Source organism: Heteronotia binoei, chromosome 1 (assembly GCF_032191835.1).
Source record: "Heteronotia binoei isolate CCM8104 ecotype False Entrance Well chromosome 1, APGP_CSIRO_Hbin_v1, whole genome shotgun sequence".
Classification (NCBI taxonomy): Eukaryota; Metazoa; Chordata; class Lepidosauria; order Squamata; family Gekkonidae; genus Heteronotia; species Heteronotia binoei.
The window spans coordinates 65,459,874-65,472,948 of NC_083223.1; positions in this window are offsets into that span (position 1 = coordinate 65,459,874).

Here is a 13,075-nt window from a genome sequence, read left to right on the forward strand (position 1 = left end):
CAGCAGTGTTTACCCACCTATCAGCTGATTGATGGGGGGGGGGGGGTTAAAGAGCCTGGGAAGCACAGCGCTCCACCACCCTTTCCCAGACATTGTAATGGTGAAGAAGGGAGGGAGGAGGAGGCGCTGTGGAGAGAGGCGGTGGGGCGCAGCATGGTGTGGGGGGGAGTGCCGAGTGGAAAATTCTCCTCAACCCTAGCCAGTACATATTCTCCTTCTCTCATTTCCCCAGCTGTCATTCTTTAACTATTTGGTGGAGTTAGTAAATGAATGTTAAAAATCAGGCTGTCCAAATGTGATCAACATTACTAGTTAAGTGCAAACTAAGTAAGCCCATTGTGGACAATGAATGGGGCCTATTGTGGACAAATGAAAGGATTTTGCATACTACGAGAAGCCTCTGGTCTGCATAAATTATTGGGAGTTTTTTGTACCTAAAAAACAGGACAGTAACTCCTCAAATGGACAGATCAAAGAGCTGGGCATGTGTACTGCTTTTATGATGTCATTGGGCAGGGGTATCAAACTCATTTGTTATGAGGGCTGGATCTGACATAAATGAGACCTTGTCAGGCCAGGCCATGTGTGTCCTAAAATGTAATGCCAGGTAGTGGAGATATAAAATTTTAAAAGAACACAGATCAGCATTCTTGCAATATTTTGTTTATTTAACAGTTTCTGATAACTGACACCTCTTGCTCTGAATTATTGCAACAAAAGCTGAAGACAATGCCTGTGCTGTAGCAATCTTGAGTATGCTGTTCAGGTGTTGTTCAGGTGTGTGTCTGTAAGCTGCAAGCCTACTTTTGATTTATTGTACAAAAATAAAGTAATCTGTGTAGCACATATACATTCAGGAAAACTTCATGCTTTATCAGTGTTCATTTAAAGGTACAGTATTGTTATTAGATTATACAAATTTCACTGATAACAAAAACCACAATGCAAGTGGTAAAAATCAATTTCACACAATAGTCCTCATATGAATCCTAGGACATTAGTTTCACAGTTGTCAAGAACAAACTTGTAAAGTAGTTCTCCCAGAGCGTCAGTCACTGGAGAAAAAAAGCCTCAGATGGAATGGAGATTGGTTTTGGCTGCATGCCTTTTTCAATCACACATATCTTAGCATTTTACTGCTTAACGGCTCCTCCTGATGCAACATAAAATAGCTAATGTCAAACTTTGTCTTTCTTACAAAAATCAGCCCTACCATTACCCAACTACTCACCTAAAAAATCGTATTTTAATCAATGGGGACTCCAGTCTATTTATTTCTGCTATTGAACTTGCATCAAAGTTTCTCAGCTGGAAACGTCCCTCTGTAGAAACTTACTAGCATCACCCTTCTTAAAGGTTACATACTCAAATGGTTGCAGCTGTCGCTATTACTTTGTTTTAAAGATGTACATTTTTTGTTACACTTTCTCATATAACAACCAAAAATATGACATGGTCTTTTGATTTATTGACATTCATTACAGAAATCTCATGGTCAATGCTTTGAGCCTAAGATCCAGGGGAAAACATGAAATGGCTGGGCATTGCTTCGTGTGGTGGTCAGCCAATGGAGAAGATAGAGGCTTTGCTCTGTAGCTCTAGTGCAATTGAGCAAGCCTGGCAACACAAGCTGTGATGCAGGAAAGGAAGCAAGAGAGAGAGAAGGAAGTAGATGACAGTGAGTTGCTCATGGGCCTGATAGGAGCCCTCCAGGGGCCTGAGCTGGCCCTCGGGCTGCACATTTGACACCCCTGTCATAGGGTGTGTTCTCACACACTGAATAATGTGCTTTACAACTGGATTTTTTATTTTATTATTTTTTTATTATTATTAAACTTAATGAATAGCCCCATCCTGGCCTGTGCCAGACTCTGGGTGATGTACAACATAAAAATAAAATACATATATTAATATCAGTAAAATCAGTTACATTAAAAAGAAATTATAAACCCCAATGGCATCTCATTTAAGTGCTATTATTGCATTTTAATTTCCAGTCATTACATCGGAGTGGGGGGAATCCCCCCAAGAGGGGGTGAGGAGAAGAAGGTGCCAGCATGGCAACCATCACTGTACTTATGCAAAGGCTTGGTGGAACATCTCTGCCTTACAGGTCCTGCAGAACTGTAGAAGATCCCACAGGGCCCTGATGTCTTCTGACAGAGCGTTCCACCAAGTTGGGGCCAGGACTGAAAAAGTCTTGGCCATCGTTGAGGACAGCCAGACTTCTTACTGTATAAGGATAGCAAAATCCACTTGCAAACAGCCACGGTGTGAAAGTAACCATAGAATTGTAGCAACATTAGGGCAGAGCCCAGGTAAAATTCTTTGGTAAGGCCATTAGGGTGAATGGAAATTGTTTCCATTCAGCCTTAGAGGATGGGAAACTTGGGTGGCTAAGAGAAATGAGGTAGGACACCACTCCTGTTCCTAACCAGCACCAGGTAGCCCCAGTAGCCCTATGATACTCTGGGTGGTAATATCCTGCAAACCTTTTAAAGGTCTCTTACTTGTCCTGTATTGCAGCCTAAATTCTGAAAAATCCTGAGGCACTTAACACTTCATTCATGCTCCTGAAAACATGAACATAGAAGATAAAGCCATTGCCATGTATTGTACCATGTGATAGCACATACAATTTGACATTTAGTCCTCGCTTGCAAATTAGCTTCCAAGCAATTTTATCTTCATTTCCCTTCCTGTGGCGGTTTGGAGATGCATCACTAAACATGGGCCAGTGCTATACACATGTTTTAATAGGAATTAGATTGCATGTCAAAATAAATGATGTGGAATCCCCACTGGAAAAAATGCTGGGATGGGGGGGTTTCCACTGCATTGCACAGAGATGAATTATGATAGAATTGGCAAACTGTTGTTTATTTTACCTTTCCAGCACTCTTATGCAACATAAAAATAACATTTTAAAGAAAATTAATGTCTTAAAAATTCAGCCCTTCTTTGCCAAAAAAGTTTTTATTTTTTGCAACAACAAAAAACAACAACAAAAAAAAACCTCTTCAAAACTGAGCCCCTCTGTGTAGAAAAAAATAAATTGTTTTGGTATACAAGGTAAATTAATTATGAAAGGGTTCATAATAATTGTGTTTGTTGGGTTACTGGTAGATGTCATGTCCTTAAGAGTGCAACAGTAAAATAATACAACTGACCCAGCACTTAAAAACAATAAAGGTCTATGAAACTGCCTGAAATCATTCAGAATGTCCCAGAAACAAGCAGTGCTAGATTAAGCTGATTGAAATTGATCCAAATACAAGAAAAAACAAACAGCCCCGAGACAAACTAGAGAATATAGTAGAAGCAATCAGCACAGTCTGGCTGGCCCAAGCAGTTTTCTTGGGAGGCAGGTAGACTCAGAAGTTCAAAGTGGTTTTTACTCCCAGGAAAGTGGTTTTAGGATTGCAATCCTCTTCAATTAACTCAACTGTACTTCTGCTCCTGTGAATCACTTTCCACATTTAGCTAGTGCAATGTCAGACATTTTTCCCCCCCTTTTGGGGAAAAATCTATAGAGAAGACTCGCTTTCTAACAGCAGATGTTCATTATTTGGCTAATTTATAATTTAAATTGGAAACTATATGTTTTTGTATCAAGCAGTGGATTTTGATCGAACCAGTGGGATCCAGATGTCAAGAAATTATGTTGAATTTTGACATATATCAGTGTAACAAGAAACTGAAGGTATATTTTAGGTGTGCAAAAACTGGTAACAAACTTTCAGCAACTTCAAGATCAAAGCAATTTTTAAAACTCTATATTCTGAACCACTAATCACATTTTTGATCAAATTTCAGACTTACTGAAACTGAGTTCCCTGACCCATTTTATGGAACATATAAAATCAGGGAACTCTTGTTTCTAAGAATAGCAAGACTGGCTTCTGCTTGTGTGGGTGGTCCCAGTGATGACATCATGCCGAGCATGTGCAATAGGTGCCATAAAGTGAGCTTGCAGGGGGGAGGGGGTGCATCGCAAGGGTCTGCCTTGAAACAGCAGAACCCCTAGTGCCAGGGCTGTCCACAGATTTGGGCCATTCTTGACTATTGGAAGATAAGTTGTCCAAGAGTTTATCAGTACTGTTTTACAAGGCACCCAATTGTTTTTTTGACTGTTTTAATTATTGAATGTGAAATTTTATAATATTATATGGATTTTAATTGTTTGTCGTGGTTTTATGCTGTGAGCCACCCCGAGCCTCCCTTGGCGGGGCGGGCAGGATATAAATCAAATAAAGTATAAAGTATAAGGTTACGTAAAGGGGACAGTCCCAAAATTAAATGCACTATAAGTTCTTAACTACTACCTAGGGTTGCCAGGTCCCCTTGTCACTCTGGAAGGGTGATTGAGGGAGGGGGGGTGTTCTGGGGGTGGGGGGGATGTTGCATGACATTGCATGACATGCTGATGTCTTCTGGAAGTGATGTCATTACATTGACAACACCAAGGATTTTTGGATGAAACTCTATGGTAAATTTGCCCTTAAACCATAAGGTTTTATCCAAAAACCAGAGCATCTCCTGAGACATCCCTGTTTAGGGGTGGGTTTTCCCTCACCAGCAGGTCATTGTCCATGGTGGGGACAAGCTCCTGAAATCAGGGGATCCTTTACTCAGATCTAGGGACTGGCAACCCTACTACTAACAAATGTAGTTCCTAGCCATTTCCAAGTGTACACTTGATCATATTTGTGGAGAAATGCCATTTTAGTCAATGTTGGTGCTTCATTGGGAGGGAAAACATGAAACTCCTAAGCAGGCTTTGGCCTAGCCTCCCTCCAACCCCCCCTCCCTTCCAGAGCCAACCCCCCCTCCCTTCCAGAGCCAAACCAACAACTCTAGGGGGAAAGTCTCCTAGAGCGGCAGGAAGTTCTTTTGTTCTTGGCATGTGTTAGGCAGGAAGAGAAGGCAGTTCTCAGCTAGCACTCAATGGAGAAGGATGTGAGCCTGGGAGCTCCTGCCTGTGAGGCCCCAGGCAGTCAGACCAAGTAAGTCATCCCCAAGGCGGGGCAAGTTTAGACCAGGGACAGTAGAAAGCGTTTATAATCAACTTTTCTTTGTCATGCTGTTTGCTGTGCGGGTGCTGTGCTGTGCTACCTTTTTATATGCAACTGTTTTTGTTTTGTTCTTCTTTTCTTTTCTTTTCTTTTTCTCTTTTGATTAAATATTTTTACTGTTTTAAATGCTGGCAATCCATCTCTGTACCACATAGATCCCCAACCGCCTTAGACCACGCTGTTTTAAGAAGGGGGCCCCAGAGAAGGGGGAAGGCATGCAGTTGGATAAGGTGCCAATCCTCCAGGGGTGCCCCAAAGAAGTGCTGAGGTCTCTGTGAAACCCAAGTACAGGGTGGCAGAGGACCTTGAGGCCTGGCCTCATAGCTGGAGAGGGGGATTGGGAGTCCTGTTCCTCTCAATCTGAACCCCTAGACTGAGCAGGTGGTGGCAGCGAGCCCAAGGGGCAGGAGGAGAAATAGCTCCCTCCAAGAGTTGGCGACTCAATAGGGAGCAGACGGGACCGGGTGAGAAGGCAGAATCGGGCGGGTTCCGTCACAATATTCATAGGCTATCTTTGTAAATGAGCAGAGTTGCCATTCTCCAGTGACCCATTTCTATAAGATCTGTTCTAGTAAGCACACATTGTAAGCCAAAATGCCCTCAAAACGAGGATGGGGAATTGTCAGGTGGGCACCTGGCTTAATCAGGATCTTTTTACCTATGTATACAGGATCCACGTCCAGAAATTAATGCTTAAAAATATTAGGGACTCTAATTAAGTAAAAACAATTAAAATGTATTCCAGAAAAATATAAGCTTACATACAAGACAAGTAACTCACAAAAAAAAACATACAGTCCTAAGAAAAATAGAGAGAGAGAGAGAGAGAGAGAGAGAGAGAGAGAGAGACAACACACGGGTAGACAAACAGGGTGATAATTACAGATCATAGTCTTCAAGGAAGGCTCCAATGGCGACGAAAGAGGACGGGGGGAAATGGACCCAAAACTGATCAGGAATCGGGGCTGGATCTCTGCAGCGGAAATGGGGTACTGCTAGATGCACACATGAGTGGAGCTGGGTCAGAGGTTAAATAGACTACCTGGGACCCTCAGGATATGGGAGGTACAGGGGTGAATGACAGGTGGTCAGCTGGTACATGACCTCAGAAAAGGGGAGGCTCAGCAGTGACCATAAGGACTGGACTAGTGCAGTAGCCAATAGCCGGTTAGTTGGCAACCCCTGATTGGACGCTCATAGCTAGCCAATGAGTGGACTTGGCCTTAGTTACCTGATTGGCTGTCCAGGTAACAATGGGCCAAGGAGGAGGCTCCAGGATGACTGTTGGGGAAAAGAATGGGGGAAATTACTGGGTGGAGGTGTGCTTGAGACTATTAAACTTATCTAAAAAGGTGACAATAGATGGCCAAATTGCTACCTAAGGTAACACCCGGTTTACACAAAGGAACTTGGCTCTGGCTGAAGATGGTTTTCCTCTTCTTCAGTCTTCTTCTTGGCACCAGTCTTTGTCTTAATTTCCGTTAGACAAAGGCTTAGGCGGTCCAGCAGGATCCATGCCTAAGATAAGCTTGATTGCCTTATGCAGAAGTTGAAGCAGCTGTTGGATACATGAGTCTCTTGCTTTGCTGTAATGGAGTCAGGAAAACAAGATGGATTCTGGTGGTAGTATGCCAAACAAAACTGAAAAGTCTTAGCTGATGGTGGCAAACAATGACAAAGTGAACAAATTTTTGAGTTTAGTGGAACCTTTATGGCCAACAAAGTTTTATTCAAAGTGAGAGCTTTCATCTGCACACATACTTCCACAGAGATATTTGAATATCCTAGGGAGGAGGTTCCAAAGTTTTGGTGCCACAACCAAGAAGGGCTTTTGAATGAATGTCATGAATCATGAGGATATTTCCTTTAAATGTGTGGGCTTCCAGCTGTCCATGCAGGGAAAATACCCAGGTGGAAGAAACCTTACTGAGTCAGTTGGTGTTAAATGCAGTGTGGAAGCACAGATATCAAGGGGGTCTCAAGCATTTACTGACATCGTCCATGTTTGTGTGAGAATACCTATAAAAGGGTAAAGGTAGTTCCCTGTGCAAGCACCAGGTTGTTAACCGACCCATGGGGTGATGTCACATCAGGATGTTTTCTTGGCAGACTTTTATGGAGTGGTTTGCCTTCCCCATTCATCTACGCTTTACCCCCAGCAAGCTGGGTACTCATTTCATCGACCTCAGAAGGATGAAAGGCTGAGTCAACCTTGAGCCAGCTACCTCAACCCAGCTTTTGCTGGGATCAAACTCAGGTTGTGAGCAGAGCTTGGACTGCAGTACTGCAGCTTACCACTCTGAGCAATGGGGCTTCTGAGAATACCTACAGATGTACAGCTTTTACTGCTTTCGTAAAAAAGAAACCTTCTCTGAAATGTGATGCTTAGTAAATTATCATAATAAATTGCTGTTCTGAAAACAAACCAATCTTGTATTCACAGCTGGATTTTCTGATAACTAAGCCTCCCTACAAATAATAAAAAGTTAACCAGCAGTAATGCCTGTTTCTAATTTCAGAATACAATGTCTCTTCCAAGAGACAACAAGCATCTGAAAATGGAAGTGTCAAAGACTGTTAACTCGCATATATTTTCTGATGACTGTGTCCTGTCAATGACTGAAATTGTGTTGTCTCCTTTGACACCTCATCATGCCTAAAATAGATATTTTTCAGAGGACATTTTCATCATGATACAAATAGCAACACACTGTAATTGATGCCAGCTTATGCTGGCTTTAAGCAGAGGATGCAAAACATCTTTGGGCAATTTGAGAGGAAATTATAATATACCCGTGTCTGTTTCACAGAGAAGGAAAAAATCTATCCTGTCAGCTTTGGAGAAGGATTTGTCTGACTAAATTAAAATAGTGTACCCTTATGGCAACCTGATGCTGACCATATTTTGTGAAACACAGCTGCAGCTGAAATTAGTAATATTTATATGAGAAGTATTCAGGATTGGGAGTTAAGTTTTATAATGCCTTTGTCTGAGGAACAAATTACACAATACATTTTGCATGTCTTCTGTGGGGACTAGAAGTTTCATATCAACTGTAAATTCTTCACTGAGAACTCAGTTCTCAACTGTGTTGGGGCCCCAATTTGGGTTAGGCCCATGGAACATGAAGAGAAAGGGTTTCTTCCTCTCCTTGGACCCTTTTGAAGTTATCAAAGATTTCAGGTTTCCACGGCTGGTAACATCATTAGGGTTTGTAGAGTCTTTCGGGATCAAGTGCCGTGTTCTACTGGAGAAAGTTTTCCTTCCAGACGTTTCGTTCTCAGCTGCGGAGAATATCCTCAGTGGCATTGCAGCCGGAGCAGGCGCTCAGACCTTCTTGGCTGCTGTGCATTGAGTGAAGAAGCCAAGAAGGTCTGAGCGCCTGCTCCGGCTGCAACGCCACTGAGGATGTTCTCCGCAGCTGAGAACGAAACATCTGGAAGGAAAACTTTCTCCAGTAGAACACGGCACTTGATCCCGAAAGACTCTACAAACCCTTTTGAAGTTGATTTTCTTTTCATAGAAGACTGAGCCGAAAGCAGATTAAGATATTCAATACCATGATTTCATGAATATTTGGTGTTTTGATTACTGTTAACAGGTTGTTACCAACCAACAGAATACTGTCATGATACAATCACAAAAAGATCCAAGAACAGCAGCTATCAAGAACCATTTTCTGTGTCTTTTCAACTTTTGTCTATTATACATCTATCCTTTAAGCAGATACACTGCACTGAGGTAATTCTACACTGAGCGGGAGGTGTCCTTAATATCTATCCAAAAAACTACTTGGTAAGGCACCTCCCCCCTGACTTGCCTTCAGCCCCCATTTGTAAAATGGAGATAGAATACTGTTCTAACTGATACCACTGTTGTATGGTTCATGCCTTGGGGACCTTATTTGGGTAGAAAGGCGACATATAAATGTTTTAAATAAATAATAAATGAGGTTTGCAAAAATAGTGTTTTGAGCAGTCTAAAACAAGTTGTGGCTATCATTGATCACATTTACATTGTAATCCTACGCACACTGATTCCACTGTAAATCCATTTTAGTTTATTTGTTTTATTTACGTCAGTTATAGTTTGCTTCTCACTGAGGCTCAAGGCAGATGTCCCAGTGTAAGTCAATAACACAGGGTTTGGATTGCAGAAATCTGAAGAAAACAAGTCCATGGTAGACTGGTAGAAGTCAATGGTGGTCTGAATACTGTTTCTAGAACAAAATCTAATGGATCACCTCAGGAATTGCAGTGATAGTTTCCTCAGGTTAAACTGCTTGCCTATTAGTTCATTTTTAAAAAATGATGGATTGTCTAACTCATTCTTAACTTTTGCCATTTTCATCTATCTATTGAGAATCATTAACAATTATTAAGAACCTTTAAGACACATGACAAATCAAAATATAGGTTTAACGGATGAAGCCATGTAACAGAATGCAACTACAGGATGCTGAAAACAAGCAAACGTGATATTCTTGAACTTCCTCTGCAAAGCACATGGATTTTCCAAGAATCTCTCCATGATTTAGTATTTACCAAGGATAAATTGTATAAAATATAAACCATCAGAGCATTCAGATGGAGCTGTGGAAATACTAGGTGTAGGCTCCAAGCTTTCAATGACTACAGCTATAACACTGCAACATTTTATTTAATGTATTTTATCCTCATTTAGATTCATGTCCAGTAGCACCTTAGAGACCAAAAAGATTTTTTTAAATATATGACTTCTAGACAGAAAGCTCCTTTTGTCAGATATGAGTAGGAATGGAGATCCCTGAGTCCTTATATCTCTGTCAGAAATGGGAGCGGGGGTTGTTGCAAAGAAAGGAGTCAGGCTACAAAGTTTCAATGAAAAATTAGATTAGATAGGTTAGAGTAAGGGAGAATGCTTAGGAGCAGAAAATTAGCATCTGTAGTGAGAAAAGAATCCTGTGTCTCCATTCCTCTTTGGAGCAGCAATTGTTTTGAATTTGTGAATGAACTCAAATTCAGCAGTGTCATTATGTAATCTTTCATTGAAACTTCTCTGTTTGAGAACTGCCTCAAACAGCTCAGCAATGGAATGTCCTGGAAGATTAAAATGTTCTCCTACTAGGGTTTTTTTTAATGTGCGTTGTGATTTTTTTTAATGTCAGATATATGCCCATTTATATGTCTGATATGTGCATAGAGACTGACTAGTTTGTCCAGTGTAGAGAGTGAAAGGAAACTGTTGATTCATGGCAGGGATGCCAAACCCACCCTGGTGATGGCAGGGGTTCTCCCTCTTTCAGCCTCCACCTCTCCACTGCTGGCCAGCAGGCCAGAAAAGGGAGGACTATCAGAAATTAATCCAGTGACCCTACATGACCTGGAAGTGATGTAGGCATGTCAGTGGCATTGGGGTTGACGTTGTGGGTTTTGGGCAAAACTCTATGGTGGATTGTTTTGTATAACTAGGATGGTGACTAAAGGTGTGTAATTTGTAGATATGTATGGGGATCAGTATTTTTCAGGTGTAAATTTTTTTAAGCTTTTATTGTAGATTTGTACAATATACTAACTATGTGGATTGATTTATGCTCAGGTTGATAATAGGACAGAAGTTGCTGAAGGTCTGGTGAAGTTTCTCCAGTGTTTGTTTCTCATGTGTCTGGATGATAACAATGTCATCAGTAAATCTCAAGTACAAGAGGGGTGTTCCAGAGGGGAGCCACAGAAGCATTGCCCCTGGTCAGTCATGAAAATGTTGGCATAATGTGGTGTCATGAGGGTGCTCATGACTGTGCCATTGATCTGAAGGAATAAATCATCACCAAATCTGAAATAGTTGTGGTGAGGACATACTGGCAGAACTTTGTAGCAAGGGCAGCTGTAGTGTTGTCAGAGATGGTGTTCCTGATGGTTTGTAGTCCATCTTTGTGAGAGAGATTGTTATATAGAGACGATCCATGGTGGCCAAAGCAGCTTACCTGTCTTCCAACAACTACCATTCCTAGGGAAAATCCATGTGCTTTGTCCTCCTTATTTAAAAAGGTCCTTTCTTTTTTTGTACTCCAAACATCCTAAGGCTTATATACATTGGCCCTTGACCATTTGAGAAATAACTGTACCACTCAGCTATATAAACATAGCCAGGAAACTTCTCAAACTGGGTTCATATAGCTAGTTCCATTTACGAAAATCATCTGGTCAAACTCAAGCTATGCTTTTGTTTATAACCCTGTTTATAACTCTGTTTATACAGAGGCAATCTCCTTTTAATTGGAGGAATTAGCAAAGGAGATAGAATTTGCAAGAGAGGGTAACAACAAGATTTTCATCAGTGTTTGCAAGAGGGGGTAACAACAAGATCTCTACTAGTGTTTATGGGGGGTTTTCCCTCTGATAACTCTTGGAATAAATGAGTCCAAATTAAATAGAAAGGATTTTATTTAAAGAGGATGGAAGAGCAAAGATCCACAACACATATAAGGCTAACAAAGGTAAAAGGAAGCAGTGGGAATAAAGTTAAGGTGGGTGGTATTTACCTATCTAGGAGAATGAAGACTGTGAAAGATTAAGACTAAACAACCTGAATTTTATGCATGAGGCTGGAATCTAGGAGAAGACACACAACTGAGACTTTGGAAAGCTCATATAGAGGAAATTGTCCCTGAGGCAGGGTGATATGGATGCCTCAAACCAATACTCCTGATGAATTTTCCTTGGATGGACGATGACTTGGGTGAAGCTCTGATTGCTTCATTGGGGCAAGCTACGGTGGCCTGATTAAACTATTCTTGATGCACAGTGCTGCTTGCTAACCCAACCATTGTATTGGATGGGAAAGCTGTTAAGTGTGCTACAGAAAGGTAAATGTGGGAAGGGGAAATGGGGGTCGGGCAGTTGATAGGATTAAGTCCTGGTGGATGAGATTAGTTCAGGGTGAGGCAGCCTGTTCTAGGAATCCCATTGTTCTGTGTTAATGCATATCTTTAGTATGCAGAGGAATGTAAGCCAAATTGCCCTCAAAAGAGGTTGGGGAATTAATAGGTGGGCAACTATAGCTCAAATGGATCTAGAATCTATGTAAACAGGATTCTACTTCCAGAAATTCTTACTAAATCGACCAAGGACACTAATTAAGTAAAATTATGCTTTTATTACAGAAAACTATAGAACACACAAACAAGGTAATGGATACATACAATACACATACAGACCTAATAAAAATAGAGACATATACAGAGGCAACGCAAGGATGGACAAACAGGGTGATAATTACCGATTGTAGTCTTCGAGGAAGGCTCCAATGGTGATGAATGAGGGAGATGGGGGAAGGGAGCCTCAACTGATCAGGTATCAGGGGCATATCTAAACAGCAGAATTGGGGTACTGTCAGATCACATGTGCAGAATGTTGGGTCAGAGGTTATAAAGTCTACCTTGACCCCTAAGGGAGTAGGAGGTTCAGGGGCAGATGACAAGTGGTCAGATGGCACATGATGCTGACCCACATGGTACATTACCTCAGAAAAGGGGAGGCTCCAAAGTGACCATAGGGGCTGGACTTGTGTGGTGGGCAGTGGCCAGTCTATTCCGGGTACCTGATTGGATACCCATAGCCATCCAATGAGTGGACCTGGCCCTGGTTACCTGATTGGGCTTCCAGGTAACAATGGGCAGGGGGAGGCTCCAGTGTGACAGTTGAGGGGATTAAACAAGCTATACAAACTTCTCTAAAAGTGACAATAGGTAGCCGAATTGATAACGAAGGTGACACCCGATCTATACAATAACTATGGCTCTGAGTGAAGCTGTTCTTCCTCTTCTTTACTCCTCTGCTGGCACCATCCTTTGTCTTGGGTTCATTGGACAAAAGCTTAGGCAGTCTGGCAGGATCCACGCCTAAGATAAGCTTGATTGCCTTATGCAGAAGTTGAAGCAGCTGTTGGATACGTGAATCTCTTGCTTTGCTGTAATGGAGTCAGGAAAACAAGATGGTGTTAGCCTTTGGTTCATGGAAAC